The following is a 14907-nucleotide window of genomic DNA, read 5'->3' as shown; positions in this document are numbered from 1 at the left end:
AATCCTGAATAGAGGCCCCTGGCAATAGAGAAAGGGCAGATCAGAGAAGGAACAGGATCCTCAGAGCAAGCCCAATTGATAGAAAATGACGTCACCTCCAAAAAGGAGGACGGTGCGTTAGATGGGTGGAGGTGAGATTCTTTCGATGCTGTGAAGCGCCCTGACCCTCGCTCCACAGTCTGCCCCCTGTTAGAGCTTTTATCTCAGGGATCCCAGCTCCTTTGTGATGTGATGAACTGGGACACCTAGCTTCATCACGCTCACTGTCCTGGGAACGGGGCCTTGTCTTCTCTCCTGTACTCAGGGTTCTTTCCCTTGCTTCAGGAAAGATCTGTCCAGCTTAAAAGCGGAGCGCTGATTACAAGGGAAAAAAGTGGAAATTTGCCATCAAGTGGCTGTCTCATCATTGAATTCCAAACACTGGGTTTTTGAGGAATTTACTGCAACAGATGTTTTTTTGAGCGCCTGCACTGTGCCAGGCGCTGTTGTAGACATGGGGTACACACGGTGAACAAAACATGCAAAATAATGGCCTCTGGAAGGATGGATTTGGGACAGATGCTCTTCAAAGAATCAGAAATGGACTCTTGTTCGACTCAGGCTTCAGGTCATCTCCACTCCTCGTGTCGCGAATCTGCACCGCCTCTCGTGGCCCGTGTCTTTGTCCTTGAATCTTCAGTCGGGGTCCCTGAAGGGGCTGCCCAGGCCTGCCTTGAACCCTGAGGCCCAGGTGCTGACTCACCTTTCCGAGGCTGGCGTCCCAGGTAAATAAAACATTTGAGTAGGATAGGTAATTCCAGATGGTCCTCTTTGAGAAGGCCATGTCTGTTTACATCCTCTAGGCTCCACCCCTCACCTTCATAAAAATCGTAACAATTACTAAGCGTGCTGACTGCCAGATGATAATGGCATTGTTGGTTACTTAGACTCTGGAATGCTCCATTTCCATCTTCATGTATTTTAGGGAACTGCTTTTCTACCTTTGAAGCCTCATCATTTCCCCTCGGTCCAGGTGCCACGTTCTCAGCTGTGGCACAGGGTGACGAGTGAGGATCCTAAGGTCTACGGGCTTGGGTCTACATGGGTCACTGCCTTGTCTGGCTCAGTGGGGTGGGCGTATTAGTCTTCTCGGGCTGTCATAACAGAGCACAGACTGGCTGGCTTACGCAACAGACGTTTCTCACAGTTCTGGAGGCTAAAGTCTGAGATCAAGGTCCCCACGGTTGGTTCCTTCCGAGGTCTTTCCTCGACTTGTACATGCCACCTTCTCCCTGTGTCCTCATGTGGTATCTGGTCCAGGTTTCTTTTGCTTTTTTTAATTCATTTTTATTAAAAAATTTTTTTAATGTTCATTTATTTGGGGGGGAGGACACAGCGTGAGAGGGGGAGGGGCAGAGAGAGCAGGAGACACAGATCCGAAGCAGGCTCCAGGCTCTGAGCTGTCCGCACAGAACCCGACGAGAATGGACTCCCGAGGTCATGACCTGAGCTGACGTCAGACGCTTAACCGACTGAGCCACCAAGGCGCCCAATATATACGTATATTTAATAGTTAATATTTATGCATATATTGTATGTATGTTCAGCAAACAAGTGAGTTCCCTTTTACCTTGCGGGTCCCCAGGACCACCCTCAGGTATGCTAATTTGCTAAGAAGACTCAGAACTCAGAAAGCCTTTTATACTCAAGGTTATATTTATGATAGAAAGAATAGAGATTAAAACAGCCAAGGAAAAGCCACAGCGTGACTTGGGGGGCGGCTGTGTGTCCGTGCACCCCTGGAGAGGCTGGAGACTGAAGGCGGACATGCGTGTGTCCTGCCCAGCTGATTGAGCCCCCACACGGAGCAGACATCAAGGCTCGGGAGTTTTCTGTTGGCAGTTTCCCCTGCCTTCTGTCGCAGGTGCATGCTGAGGAAGTAACACTGCCCGTGGCTCCATTGTAGGAGGTCATCTGGAAGCCCCATGTCTGGGACTTTGCTGTACTCTGCCCTTTGCGCCACTTTTCTTGGCTCATGTTAACCTGTATCCTTTAACTATCATAAGCTGTAACAGCTTTCAGTGAGTTCTGAGTCCCGCTAGCAAATTATCATGGTCTTTCGGAATATTCTGCCCAGCTGCAGGAGCTCTGCTGCATTTTGGGTAATTTCTAGTTCACTAATTACACCTTCAGTGCCTCTAATATGCTTTCAACCTGTGGGGGTGTTTCTTTTTTTCAGATATACTGTTCCTCAATTCTGCCTACCTGTCTCTTTATAGTTCCTGTTCCTTAGACATTTAAAAATACTCCTGGCGACATTTTAAAAAGATGTGTATTTATTTATTTATTCTGAAAGGGGGTGCAGAGAGAGAATCCCAAGCAGGCCCCACACTGTTGGTGCAGAGCCCGATGTGGAGGCTCGAACCCACAAACCGGGAGATCACGACCTGAGCTGAAACCAGGAGTCAGATGCTTAACTGACTGTACCACCCAGGTGCCCTACCTTGCAACACTTTTTAAAAATTCCTTAGAACAGGGGCGCCTGGGTGGCGCAGTCGGTTAAGCATCCGACTTCAGCCAGGTCACGATCTCGCGGTCCGGGAGTTCGAGCCCCGCGTCGGGCTCTGGGCTGATGGCTCAGAGCCTGGAGCCTGCTTCCGATTCTGTGTCTCCCTCTCTCTCTGCCCCTCCCCCGTTCATGCTCTGTCTCTCTCTGTCCCAAAAATAAATAAACGTTGAAAAAAAAAAATTCCTTAGAACATTTTAAACACACTTATTAAACATGACATATCTTGTAATTCTGGCATCTCTTGTCTCCACATGGTTAATTCAGATCCACCAAGTCTGGGAAGGCCCTTGATGAGTGTAATAATATGTTTTATTCATCTTGTTTTATTAATATTGATTAATCTTGTTTTATTAATTTTAATATCAAGATTAATGTTTGGCAAGTGTATAATGTTTGGCAAGTAAGTTCTCCCATGTATATGATTCTTGGTTGGCAAGAGAATGTCATATCTACTTATTACAGAAATTTCTGATTTGTCAGATAAATGGACTATTGAACGTATAAATGCAGAATATCCCAATAGTATTTTCCTTCTACAGACTGATTTAAAATAGTTTTTAGGGGCGCCTGGGTGGCGCAGTCGGTTAAGCGTCCGACTTCAGCCAGGTCACGATCTCGCAGTCCGTGAGTTCGAGCCCCGCGTCGGGCTCTGGGCTGATGGCTCAGAGCCTGGAGCCTGTTTCCGATTCTGTGTCTCCCTCTCTCTCTGCCCCTCCCCCGTTCATGCTCTGTCTCTCTCTGTCCCCCCCAAAAATAAATAAACGTTGAAAAAAAAATAAAAAAATAAAATAGTTTTTAATGATTATTTATTTTTGAGAGAGAGACAGAGTGTGAGCGGGGAAGGGGCAGAGAGAGGGAGACATAGAATCCAAAGTGGCCTCCAGGCTCTGAGCTGTTAGCACAGAGCCTGATGTGGGGCTCGGACTCACAAACCGTGAGATCATGACCTGAGCCAAAGTCGGATGCTTAACCGACTGAGCCACCCAGGTGCCCCTACAAAGTGGTTTTTAAAAAACTGCTTGTGGGGCTCCTGAGTAGATCAGTTGGTTAAGCGTCTGACTTTGGCTCACGTCATAATCTCACAGTTCATGGGTTCGAGCCCTGCGTCTGGAAGGGCAGAGAGAGAGAGACACACACAGAATCGAAAGCAGGCTCCGGGTTCCGAGCTGTCAGCCTAGAGCCTGACATGGGGCTCGAACCCACGAACTATGAGATCATGACCTGAGCTGAAGTCATATGCTTACCCAACTGAGCCACCCAGGCACCCCAAGAAAAAATAAAATCTTAAAAAAATAACAAATAAAAGGGAAACACTTCTATTAAACAGGACCATGTTATTATAGGAGTTGCTGACACTGGAGGATGTGACCATGGACTTGATGTGGGAGGAGTGGCAGCTCCTGGCCCCCACCCAGAAGAACCTGCTGGGACGTGATGTTGGAGAACTACAGGAACCTGGTGTCAGTGGGTGAGGACAGCCCCCCTGTCATTCAGAGAGTCCCCATCAGTGGCCTTTCCTCTGTCAGCTGCTTAACACTTCAGAGTATCTGCAGCGCTTTCCAGTGGTAGATTCTCGGGTCCTTCTTTGGCTTCAGACAAGAGTGTATAACGTGTCCGCTCCTGTGAGAGAAGAACCCCTGCCGTGCAGATATGAAAACTGCCTCAGCCCCTCACGTGTAGCGTCCTCCCATCCCGACACACCCCAGCCCATCTCCAAGTGTCCTGTCTCTCCCACGGGCAGGGCATCAAGCCAACAAACCAGACGCGCTCTCCAAGCTGGAACGAGGGGAAGAACCGTGGGCGATAGAAGAGGAAGTCCGCAGTGGAACCAGTCCAGGTGAGCAAGTGACAACAGCAAGGTGAATGGCCAAGGAGGTCGCATTCTCACGAGCCAGGGAAGGTGCCAGGGCTGTGAGAGTGTCTGAGGATGTCTAAACAGCTGCCCCTCATATCCTTCCCTGATGAGAGCTTCTTTGTAGGAGTCAATAGGAAAATATGCCCCTTTTCTTCTTCCGAGAGCCGACCCCTGTTTATTTTATGTACATCTTAATTTTTTTTAAAAGATTTTATTATTATTATTTTTAATGTTTTATTTATTTTTGAGAGAGAGAGACAGAGACAGAGTACAAGCAGGGGAGGGGCAGAGAGAGAGGGAGAAGCAGGCTCCGGGCTCTGTGCTGTCAGCACAGAGCCTGACGTGGGGCTTGAACTTGTGAACTGTGAGATCATGACCTGAGCCGAAATGGGACACTTAACCGGCTGAGCCACCCAGGCGCCCCTAAGATTTTATTTTTAAGTAATCTCTACATCCAATGTGGGGCTCAAAATTATGACCCTGAGATCAAGAGTCACATGATGTACCGACTGAGCCAGCCGGGCATTCCCATCTTGATTTTTGTCATTGTTTGCTTAGTTCTCTTCTTCCTACAGTTCTCAAGTCTTTTTTGTCCATTGTTGCAGTGTCTCTGACTACTTCTTCCACACTTCCATTGCTATGAAATTCCACTTTCTAAGTGTTACTCCAAACGTAGCTCTTTGAATTCAAAATAGTCTTCCAATTGGTTCATGTAACGGCCCCATTGCAAACTAGTGATTTCCCTTCCCAGCATTCAGCCTCGCTTTGGATGCTGTGTCCACACTGTAATCTGATCTCTGTGTTTCCATGGCTTCTTAGCTTCTTGTTCTAGACTAAATGTTTGTGTCCTCTCGAGATTCAGTGTTGAAATCCTGATCCCCAAGGTGATGGTGTTATGAGATGTGGCCTTTGAGAGGTGATTAGGTCATGACGGTCCTGCCCTTTCTGCCATATTAGGTTGTAACTAGAAGGTACTGCCCACGAGGAAGCAGGCCTCACCAGACACCCAATCTGCTGGTACCCTGATCTGGGACTTCCCAGCCTCCAAAAATATGAAATACATCTCTGTCGGGTTTGTTTTTTTTTTTTAAGTTTATTTATTTTTGAGACAGAGAGAGACAGAGCATGAACGGGGGAGGGTCAGAGAGAGAAGGAGACACAGAATCTGAAACAGGCTTCAGGCTCTGAGCGGTCAGCCCAGAGACCAACGCGGGGCTCGAACTCACAGACCGTGAGATCATGACCTGAGCCGAAGTCGGCCGCTTAACCGACTGAGCCACCCAGGTGCCCCTATTGGTTTTTGTTCTAGCAACCTGAATGAACTAATCAGACACTTCTCTTCCCCCACTCGGAAGTTATCCAAAGATTCTGTTTTCCATTTCTTGTTCTGTTCTCCTGTCCTTAAACTTTCCCTTTAATTTGTGAGTTAAGCTTTTATTTTCAACAGAGACTCCTAAGTTCACAGAAACTCCTGAATGAATTCAGATTTTTTAGTAAGGAACTAAAATCACTTTAGAAGAAAATTTCTTCCACCTTCCTCTTTTTTTTCCCTTTAGTGTCTTCTAACAGTTTAGAAAAATGAGTACCATAGAAGGTTAAGAATGGGGGGCACCTGGGTGGCTTAATTAAGCATCTGACTTCAGCTCAGGTCATGATCTCATGGTTTGTAGGTTTGAGCCCCACTTCCGGCTCTGTGCTGACAGGTGGGAGCCTGGAGCCTGCTTTGGATTCTGTATCTCCCTCTCCTCTGGCCCTCCCCTGCTTACACTCTGTTTCTCTCTCTCTCCCTTAAAAATAAATATAAAAGAAGAAAGAAAGAGCAATGGAAATTAAGAAAGAGGTGGTGAGGTTGGAAGATCTAAGAGAGGCTGGTTCTCCAAAAGCAGAACAAAAATGTCTTTCAGGAAAGTAAGAGCCATAAACGTTGTCGGGAGTTGCTGATTCAGCAAGAAAGATATAAACTAAGGGACAGGGATATGATCTTAGTGTTGTCTTCCCACTCATATAATTGTGTGTGTGTGTGTGTGTGTGTGTGTGTGTGTGTGTGTGTGTGTGTGTATTGCTGCACTTTGAATCCTCTGTTCATGAAATGGTCTCTGACTGCTTGTTTTCCTTCTATGAATTCTCTTAGTGCTTTGTGCCCACAGCACTGAAACTCAGCCTTAAAAACATCGTATCTATTTTTCAAACATTTCTTAAATCCAAGGCTTTTGTCGGAGACCGTGTGTATAATGCATGGATCCAGGCCTTTCTCTCTCAGCCTGGTTGATTAGATTTCGGGTACAAGTCTGGGGATGTTGATATCTACAGTTCTTTAGAGGCTGCTGTTGCGGGACTTTATTTGGTGACTCACAGCTAAATGAATGAATCACAGCTGTGAATGGTGTGAATGGTGAATCACAGCTAAAATGCTGAATTTCAAAAGAAGCAAAGAAATACCACCTAGTAGCAGAGATGTTTGTGGTAAATATATGACATGGATCCATGAAAATCTGTATGCAATACAGGTTTTTTTTTTTTTTAATTAAAAAAAAAAATTTTTAACGTTTTTATTTATTTTTGAGACAGGGAGAGACAGAGCATGAACAGGGGAGGGTCAGAGAGAGGGAGACACAGAATCTGAAACAGGCTCCAGGCTCTGAGCTGTCAGCACAGAGCCCGACGCGGGGCTCAAACTCACGGACCGCGAGATCGTGACCTGAGCCGAAGTCGGCCGCTTAACCGACTGAGCCACCCAGGCGCCCCAACAGGTTTTGAACACATAGTATTGTTGCTAGAATTCAAGGTTGAGGTTACGTGTCAAAATGATTAGCAAAAGGTGTGATACTGTGGAAATCTAGAGGAAATAGAACCTACAGTTATATAGAGAGCCTGGGGAATAACGCCACGATATGTGGGCACATACCTTGATTTTAAATAAAGAAGGTAATGAAGGGCAAAGAAGAGAAGCATAAATAGTAAGAAATCTGCAAGGCCATGGCCAAGACTGCCACAGAGCAGCCTGAAGCCTCGCAGAGGCCAGCATCAGAGGGTATTTGTGGGGGCAGCACTGGAATGGAAACACGTAAATGGGGTGATCAAGGCAATGTTAACTTTTTTATTTTTAAGTTTATTGAGAGAGAGGAAGCACGAGTTGGGGAGGGACGGGGGTGGGGCGGGGGAGAGAGAATCCCAAGCAGGCTCCACACCATCAGTGGAGAGCCCAATGCGGGACCCGAACTCACAAACTGTGAGATCACGACCTGAGCCCAAGTCGGACGCTTAACCGACCGAGCCTCCCAGGCACCCCAAGGCAATATTAACTTTTATTGCCAGGCTGACTGTTTAGACTTTCTGTATTGGTAATTGAACTAGTTGAGGTAGCATGATGAATGGTAGGGGTTTTTTTGTTGTTTTGTTTTTTCAGCTCTGGGTTGTCTTAATTTCTACCTGGTGGCAGCTGTGTAGCAATAATAAGGAAGGGCCTGAGGCTGTGGGAAAAACAGCATACCAGTGGCCCGAGTCTTGGTTCAGAAGGAGGCAAGTGGTCCTAAAGGCTGCTTAACTGAGGCCAACATGGAGACAGAAATGCAGAATTATGGAAGAAGACGCAGTCCATTGCAAGATGAGGGATCAGTGCCTTAGGGGTGTCAAAATGGGAGGAAATCAGATGTGACATCTGTACGGGTACAGCTTGCAGAATGCGACGGAAGGTGATGGCCTTCTTCTTCCGTGTGGAAGCACATCTGTCCCTGGAGAAGTCTGCGTGTCCACCAGTCTGGTGGAATTCCCTGGATGGTCATTCTGTCTCACCTTTGCCCCTTTCTTCAGGAACGTGCCCCAGCTAGACTAAAAGTTGGGAGTGTGGAGATAAGAGTCTGTCCCTAAATGTATGGCCAGGGTGATGGTGCTCTGAAGAATGAAGAAAGGGGTAAATTTTAGAAAGTGGACGACCACCCAAGAGTATCACAGAAATGTCAGACTCAAACACTGAGGGTCCAACATTCTGAATTGCCTGAGATGTTTGTTCATAACAAGCATCTGCTTCTGCCCTTGACCACCATAGTCCGTTTGCTTCCTTTGGTGGGACTCTTCCAAACCGGAAGTCTGAATGTTTGAGCAACTAACATCTTGGTCCTTTGCCTCAACTTTGTTTCAGTCTTTGTGCTCTGAACACGACCTCAGCTTATCCTTTATCCTTAAAAATTTACATACGGATATTTTCCACATCGCTGTGTCCGCTCAGGCCAGTTCTCAACATTTGTCTATCCAACTGGGTACTGGCACCTTGCCGTCTAATAAAAATCAAAATGTTTATATGCTTTGGAAAGCCCACTTATTTACCCCACATTCTGAACCTCAGTAACATCCACCCTCTTGAAGAAAGTTTCCACCTACCTCTTGACTCCAGCAAAATATTTAGGAGTGAACCTTAATTCTTCATGTCCTTTCTCCTCCCATTTTGAACTCAGTGGTAAGACTTGTCTTACTCCACAGTGTATCCTCATGTCCTCCACCTCTCTTCATCTCCTTTGCTTCTTCTAACCACTTCTCATAATTTGCAGCTGTCTCCCTTTTTTCTTTTTTTTCAATATTGATTTTTGAGAGAGAGACAGAGCATGAGTGGGGGAGGGGCAGAGAGAGAGGAAGACACAGAATCCAAAGCAGGCTGTCAGCACAGAGCCTGATGTGGGGCTCGAACTCATGGACCGTGAGATCATGACCTGAGCTGAAGTCAGACGCTTAACTGACTGAGTCACCCAGGCGCCCCTGCCTCCCATTTTTCTTTGCTCAGTGTATTTTCCGTACCTAGAATGTAAACTCAGAATAATACATTCACGTGTTCCCAACACCAGCACTGTGGCCAGTACCTACCAGGCATTTTATTAGGATTTGTGGAATGACTGAATGCAGCCCTTGTAACCTTGGATGAAGTTTTTTTTTCCACCTGTGTTTTCTCTTCTAACAGTGGTTTTCTTATTTTCTGCTCTCTCTGCATGTTTTGCAAGATGCTATTTAGAAAGCAGCCTACTGTATAGTTATTCATTGTGAACTATCTAAACTTATTTGTATGCTTTTTGCTTTTGCCACTTGATTTTTGTGTGTTGTGTTTTTACCAGTGTTCAAGAAATAAGGCACATTAATAGAGACTCTTTTATACTGAGATCACGCAGTCAACACTAAAGATTGGCTAGTCCACACCTAGGCACTCATTGTTCTCTTCTTTCCTAGAAGCTGAAGTTGATGATCACCTACGGTGACACTTGCATGGCTGGAGATGCCTAAAGACAACTAAATGCGGAACAATGCTGTGAACATGATGCCTCTGAAAATATTGTCCATCTGGACCATCATTTTCCTTTAAGGCAAAATTAGGGAAAAACTCTGAAATCAAATTTAAATTCAGTCAGTTAAAGCAGAGGCTATGAAATAAAGAACTCCGTGGAGTGTAGTGGAGATGAGAAATCCTTTCTCCTTACAAAGTATGAGCAAATCCATACTAAAATTGCCTGAAATTGGAAAACCCATCAGCACTAAGGCTCCCGTTTGTTCAGCATCAGAGGGCTCACAAAATTGGGGAATGCACGTATGCAGTGAATGTGGGGAATCCTTCATCAGGAAGTCTCAGCTCACTAAACGTGAGAGGATTCACCGGGGAGAGAAACCCCATGGATGCAGTACATATGGGAAGGCACATACCACAAAGTCCAGGCTCACTGGACACGAGAAAATTCACACAGGAGAGAAACCTATAGGTGAATATGGCAAAGCCTGTTATAGGAAGTCAGAAGTCATTATATACGAGAGAAATGGAAGAGGAGAAAACCCCATTGAGGCAGTAAATGTGGCAGAGCCTTGCTCATTAAATGACATCTCATTTTACTTCAGAAAACTCATACCTGAGAGAAACCCTATGTATGATTGTGGAAAGGGCTTCACCCAGAAGATTAGTTTCATTGTACGTCAGTGAACTCATACTGGTGAGAAACCCTGTATATGTAGTGAGTGTGGACCAGGCTTCATCCACAAGGTGGGCCTCTTACGACATCAGGGAGTTCATGCAAACAAGGCTTCCTTTGTATGTAGGGACTGTAGAAAATCCTGTCCTCAGGGGCACCTGGGTGGCTCAGTCAGTTAAGTGTCCAACTTCGGCTCAGGCATGATCTCGTGGTTCGTGAGTTGGAGCCCCGTGTTGGGCTCTGTGCTGACGGCTCCGAGCCTGGAGCCTGTTTCAGATTCTGTGTCTCCCTCTCTCCCGGCCCCTCCCCACTCACGATCTATCTCTCACTCTCTCTCTCTCAAAAATTAAAAAAAAAAAGAAAATCCTGTCCTCAGAAGTCAGGTCTCATTAAACATCAGAAAACGCACACAGGAAAGAAACCTCATAAATGTAGTGAATGTGGGAAAACCATCAGGAAGCAACAGGTCATTATCCATTAAAGAACTCCTACAGGAGAGAGATCTGTGAATGCACTGGGTGTGGGAAAGCTTTTGCCTACAAGTCTTGCCTTATTTTTTTTTTTTTTTTAATTTTTTTTTTCAACGTTTATTTATTTTTGGGACAGAGAGACAGAGCATGAACGGGGGAGGGGCAGAGAGAGAGGGAGACACAGAATCGGAAACAGGCTCCAGGCTCTGAGCCATCAGCCCAGAGCCCGACGCGGGGCTCGAACTCACGGACCGCGAGATCGTGACCTGGCAGAAGTCGGACGCTTAACCGACTGCGCCACCCAGGCGCCCCAAGTCTTGCCTTATTAAACAAACAAACAAAAACCCCCCACACAAAGGAGAAACACGTAGATTTATAAAATTGGAAAACCCTTCCACAGAGTCACAGCTTCTTAGAAGTGAAGTCCTGTTAATTTGGTGACTGTGCAAATGCCTTCTGTCGCCTCTCAGACATTATTAAATATCAGTGGGCTTCTAGCAAATAGGAACTTAGCCCTTTTGGAACAGCCTCTTGCTAGGTTGCGCCCTCCAGTGTTGGCAGAAAATTTGCCCAGGGGAACAAAAATCTTACAAATGTACTCAATGTGATTGTGCCTTCAGTGAGTGGTCAATGATTTCACACATTATGTCTCAAAAAAACCTATGGGAAGGAAATGCAGAGTAGAAAAACAGTGAACAAAAAATTCCAGGCCATTATGTAGTTAAGTGTATTTTGAGAGAAATATGAATGCAGAGACTGGGAAAGCCTGATAAATTTCATTCTCTATATTGTTGATACACAGTCTGATGTTAGTAACCCTGTCGTTTCTTTGCCTCTTTTGTTTCCTCCCCTATGTTCATTTGTTTCTTAAATTCCATGAGTTACATCATAAGGTATTTGTCTTTTTCTGAGGTATTTTGCGTAACATAATACTCTCTAGCTTCCACATCAATTGCTCAGTTTCGCCAACTAATCTGGAATGCCTGGGATCATAAGTGAAACAACACTGCTGTGAGTATAAAGAGATAAGGTAGTTGGTATCTGGATATTGCTAGGAATGAAAATCTTTATAATATAGAGTTGGTTGATAGGAAAAAGCAGTCTTTGACTAGTGGAGTTTGGGGAACATACAAGATCTGTTCAGTTTCCCTAGGATAGTGTGGAGGATTAATTGAAAAGCGGTCGGCACTCCTTTCACAGATTTTCAGGACCTTATATTACGTAAAGTCACCTGAGAAACAGCCTTTCAATGAATTGCTGTTCGTTCAGTGAATATTTGTGAAGTACCTGCTTTATACCTGGTATTATTCTACCAGCTAAGGACACAGGTGAACAAAACGTCTTTGCCCTCCTGGAATGAGTGTTAAGTTAGCTGAATTACATGTAAGTGGTGTATCTTCACGCTCCATCTAACATACTCAGGGTATGTAAACTCCACATTAGGTGAAATGGGATGTGAAATCATTGGATCACGGGTTTTGTGCTTAGAATGACGTGGAGTTAGAATGATCCTAAGTACATTTTTCCCCAAGGAGAGTATTTGAATGGGAGACAAGCGAAGGAGTCCCATTAATAATGTATAAGTAACCGGTTAATGAATGGATAAAGATGTGATACACACACAAATGGAATGTTAGCCACCAAAAAGAGTGGAATCTTGCATTTGCAATGATATGGATGGAGCTAGAGAGTATTACACTAAGTAAAATAAGTCAGAGAGAGACAAATACCTTATGATGTCACTAGTGGAATTTAGGAAACAAATGAACATAGGGGAGGAATAAAAAAGGCAAACCGAGAGGGAGGGTGGGGAGGGGTGGGTTAAACTGGTGATGGGGATTAAGGAGTGCGCTTGTGATGAGCACTGGGTCTTGTATTAAGTGATGAAGCACTAAATTCTACACTTGAAACTAGTATTACACTGTATGTTAATTAACTGGAATTTAAATTAAAACTTGGAAAGAGAAAAATAATGTATAAATAATCCAGGATACAAATACGTCTTTAGAAATGCCCATGTCCTTTCTCCCCACGTTGACTGTACATTCCTTGATAGTTTTGCACTGCTTCACTACCACTAGCCACATGTGGCTATTTAAATGTAGATTAATTAAAGTTAAATTAGACATGTATTTCCTTAATATCAAGAGTTCACATTCCAAGAATTCAATAGTTCTAGGTGACTAGTGACTACCATGTCGGACAATACAGATGTATTACATGACAATTACATCATCACAGAACCGTCTATTGATTGGTGCTGCTTTATAGGGTCATACATTCTTTGTGACATAGAAGAAATAAAAGAATTATATGTTGATTTGGAAGATGAAGGTGAATGGACTATAAAGAAAAAAGTTCTATCAGTGCAAAGAATGAGCGATTGTAAGGCAGTTCTAAAGAATGGAATTGTTCAAAAACACACTGTGTGTACGTGTGTGTTAATAGGCTAAATGTTTGCCTATAAAAGGGGGAGAGAAGAGGACTAGGGTCCCTAGAGAAGCAGAATAAAAAACATGAGAACCTCAGGCAAGATGGAGGAAAGCTGGGATATGAAAGGAGGTAAGATTCCTCTTGAGTGTATTGGAGAAGAACCCTTAAATTGTTTACAGCCTTATCACCTTTGAAAGTTGCTATAATTTGAGTGCCCATTTCCTCTGTGACCTGCTTAACAGCATATGTGGTTTGCCTTTTCTATTCCTTTTTCCTCTTATGACTGGGGCTCTTGTCCTCTCTCCTCTTTCCAGTCTTTCTCTAGATTCAATAAAGACACCTGCTTGAGTCCTGGTTAGAGAAGAAATGGATATTTGCTATGCAGTAGCTGTTTTACATTTCCATCACAAACCCTGGATTAAAGGGTAAATTGAATCCGACATATATATATATTTTAACATTTAAATGTTATTTTTTAAAATGTTTTTTTAATTTTTTTTAATGTTTATTTATTTTTGAGAGAGACAGAGACAGAATGCGAATGAGGGGCACAGGGAGAGGGAGACAGAATCTGAAGCAGGCTCCAGGCTCTGAGCTGTCAGCACAGAGCCCGACGTGGGGCTTGAACTCATGAACTGTGAGATGATGACCTGAGCCGAAGTCAGCTGCTCGACCGACTGAGCCACCCCAGGCACCCATATTTTTAAAAATTTTTATTTTAGTTTTTGAGAGAGCATGAGCAGGGAGGGGCAGAAAGAGAGGAAGACACAGAATCCAAAGCAGGCTACAGGTTCCGAGCTGTCAGCACAGAGCCCAAAGTGGGGCGCAAACAGGAATGCGAGATCATATCCCGAGCTGAAGTCAGATGCTCAACCAACTGAGCCACCCAGGCGCCCCAACCCAACATACATTTTTAAGCACCTAAACTTGGTTATCTCAATATCTGAGATTTTATTCTGTACTGCAGTCATTAGATAATGGAGAACAGGAAATTTTTCATGATTGATTTGTATTTTACAAGCATCACCTTGCCTGCTGTATGAAAACGAGCTTAGTACAGACCAACGGTGCAAGCAGGGACAATTTTAGTATCAGGGGCGAGACTGGGCCAGCATAGTAATGATGGAAGAGTATGAAGATGGAACTGTCTTTTGCTTTGACCTGTGGTTACATGACTTTATCAGGTGCATTCTGAAAATTATAATAGCCTACGGGTTTTAACATAGCGGGGGCAAACAGGTGAACACAGCCTGTGTTCTTGAGGTGTCTGGTTCCTCGCGGTGAGGGAGACTTCTAAGCTCAGCAACTGGCATTGGCGGGAGTGGGGGTGGGGAGGCGGTGCGGGGTGGAGAGGAGAATATGAGCGAGAGCAGGCTAGAAACGCGTAGCAGGCCTGCAAAAGACTGGCAAACACGTCTTGGTGAAGATGCACAGGGCTGTGGTCAATCTGTTTTTTGTGTTCATTTTATTTCCTGCACGTGAATATTCACAGCATTTCCAGCTGCAATATCCAAAACACTGGAAACAACCCCAAGGCAATTATGCTGTGTGCAAGAAGCTAGAAAAAGGAGTACATACGGAACTAATTTCATGAATATGTTGCAGACTAATCTTTATAATTTTTTTTTAAGTTTATTTATTTATTTTGGCGGGGGCGGGGTG

General features: G+C 44.7%; 1 pseudogene; it reads left to right on the top strand.

Annotated features, from left to right (window-relative positions):
• Positions 1–85: 85 nt before the first annotated feature.
• On the top strand, positions 86–13593 carry LOC123578496 (annotated as a pseudogene).
• Positions 13594–14907: the final 1314 nt, after the last annotated feature.

This window comes from Leopardus geoffroyi, chromosome E2, assembly GCF_018350155.1.
Source record: "Leopardus geoffroyi isolate Oge1 chromosome E2, O.geoffroyi_Oge1_pat1.0, whole genome shotgun sequence".
Taxonomy (NCBI): Eukaryota; Metazoa; Chordata; class Mammalia; order Carnivora; family Felidae; genus Leopardus; species Leopardus geoffroyi.
The sequence above is the reverse complement of the archived record's forward strand: the minus strand, read 5'-3'. Positions and strand labels throughout refer to the sequence as shown.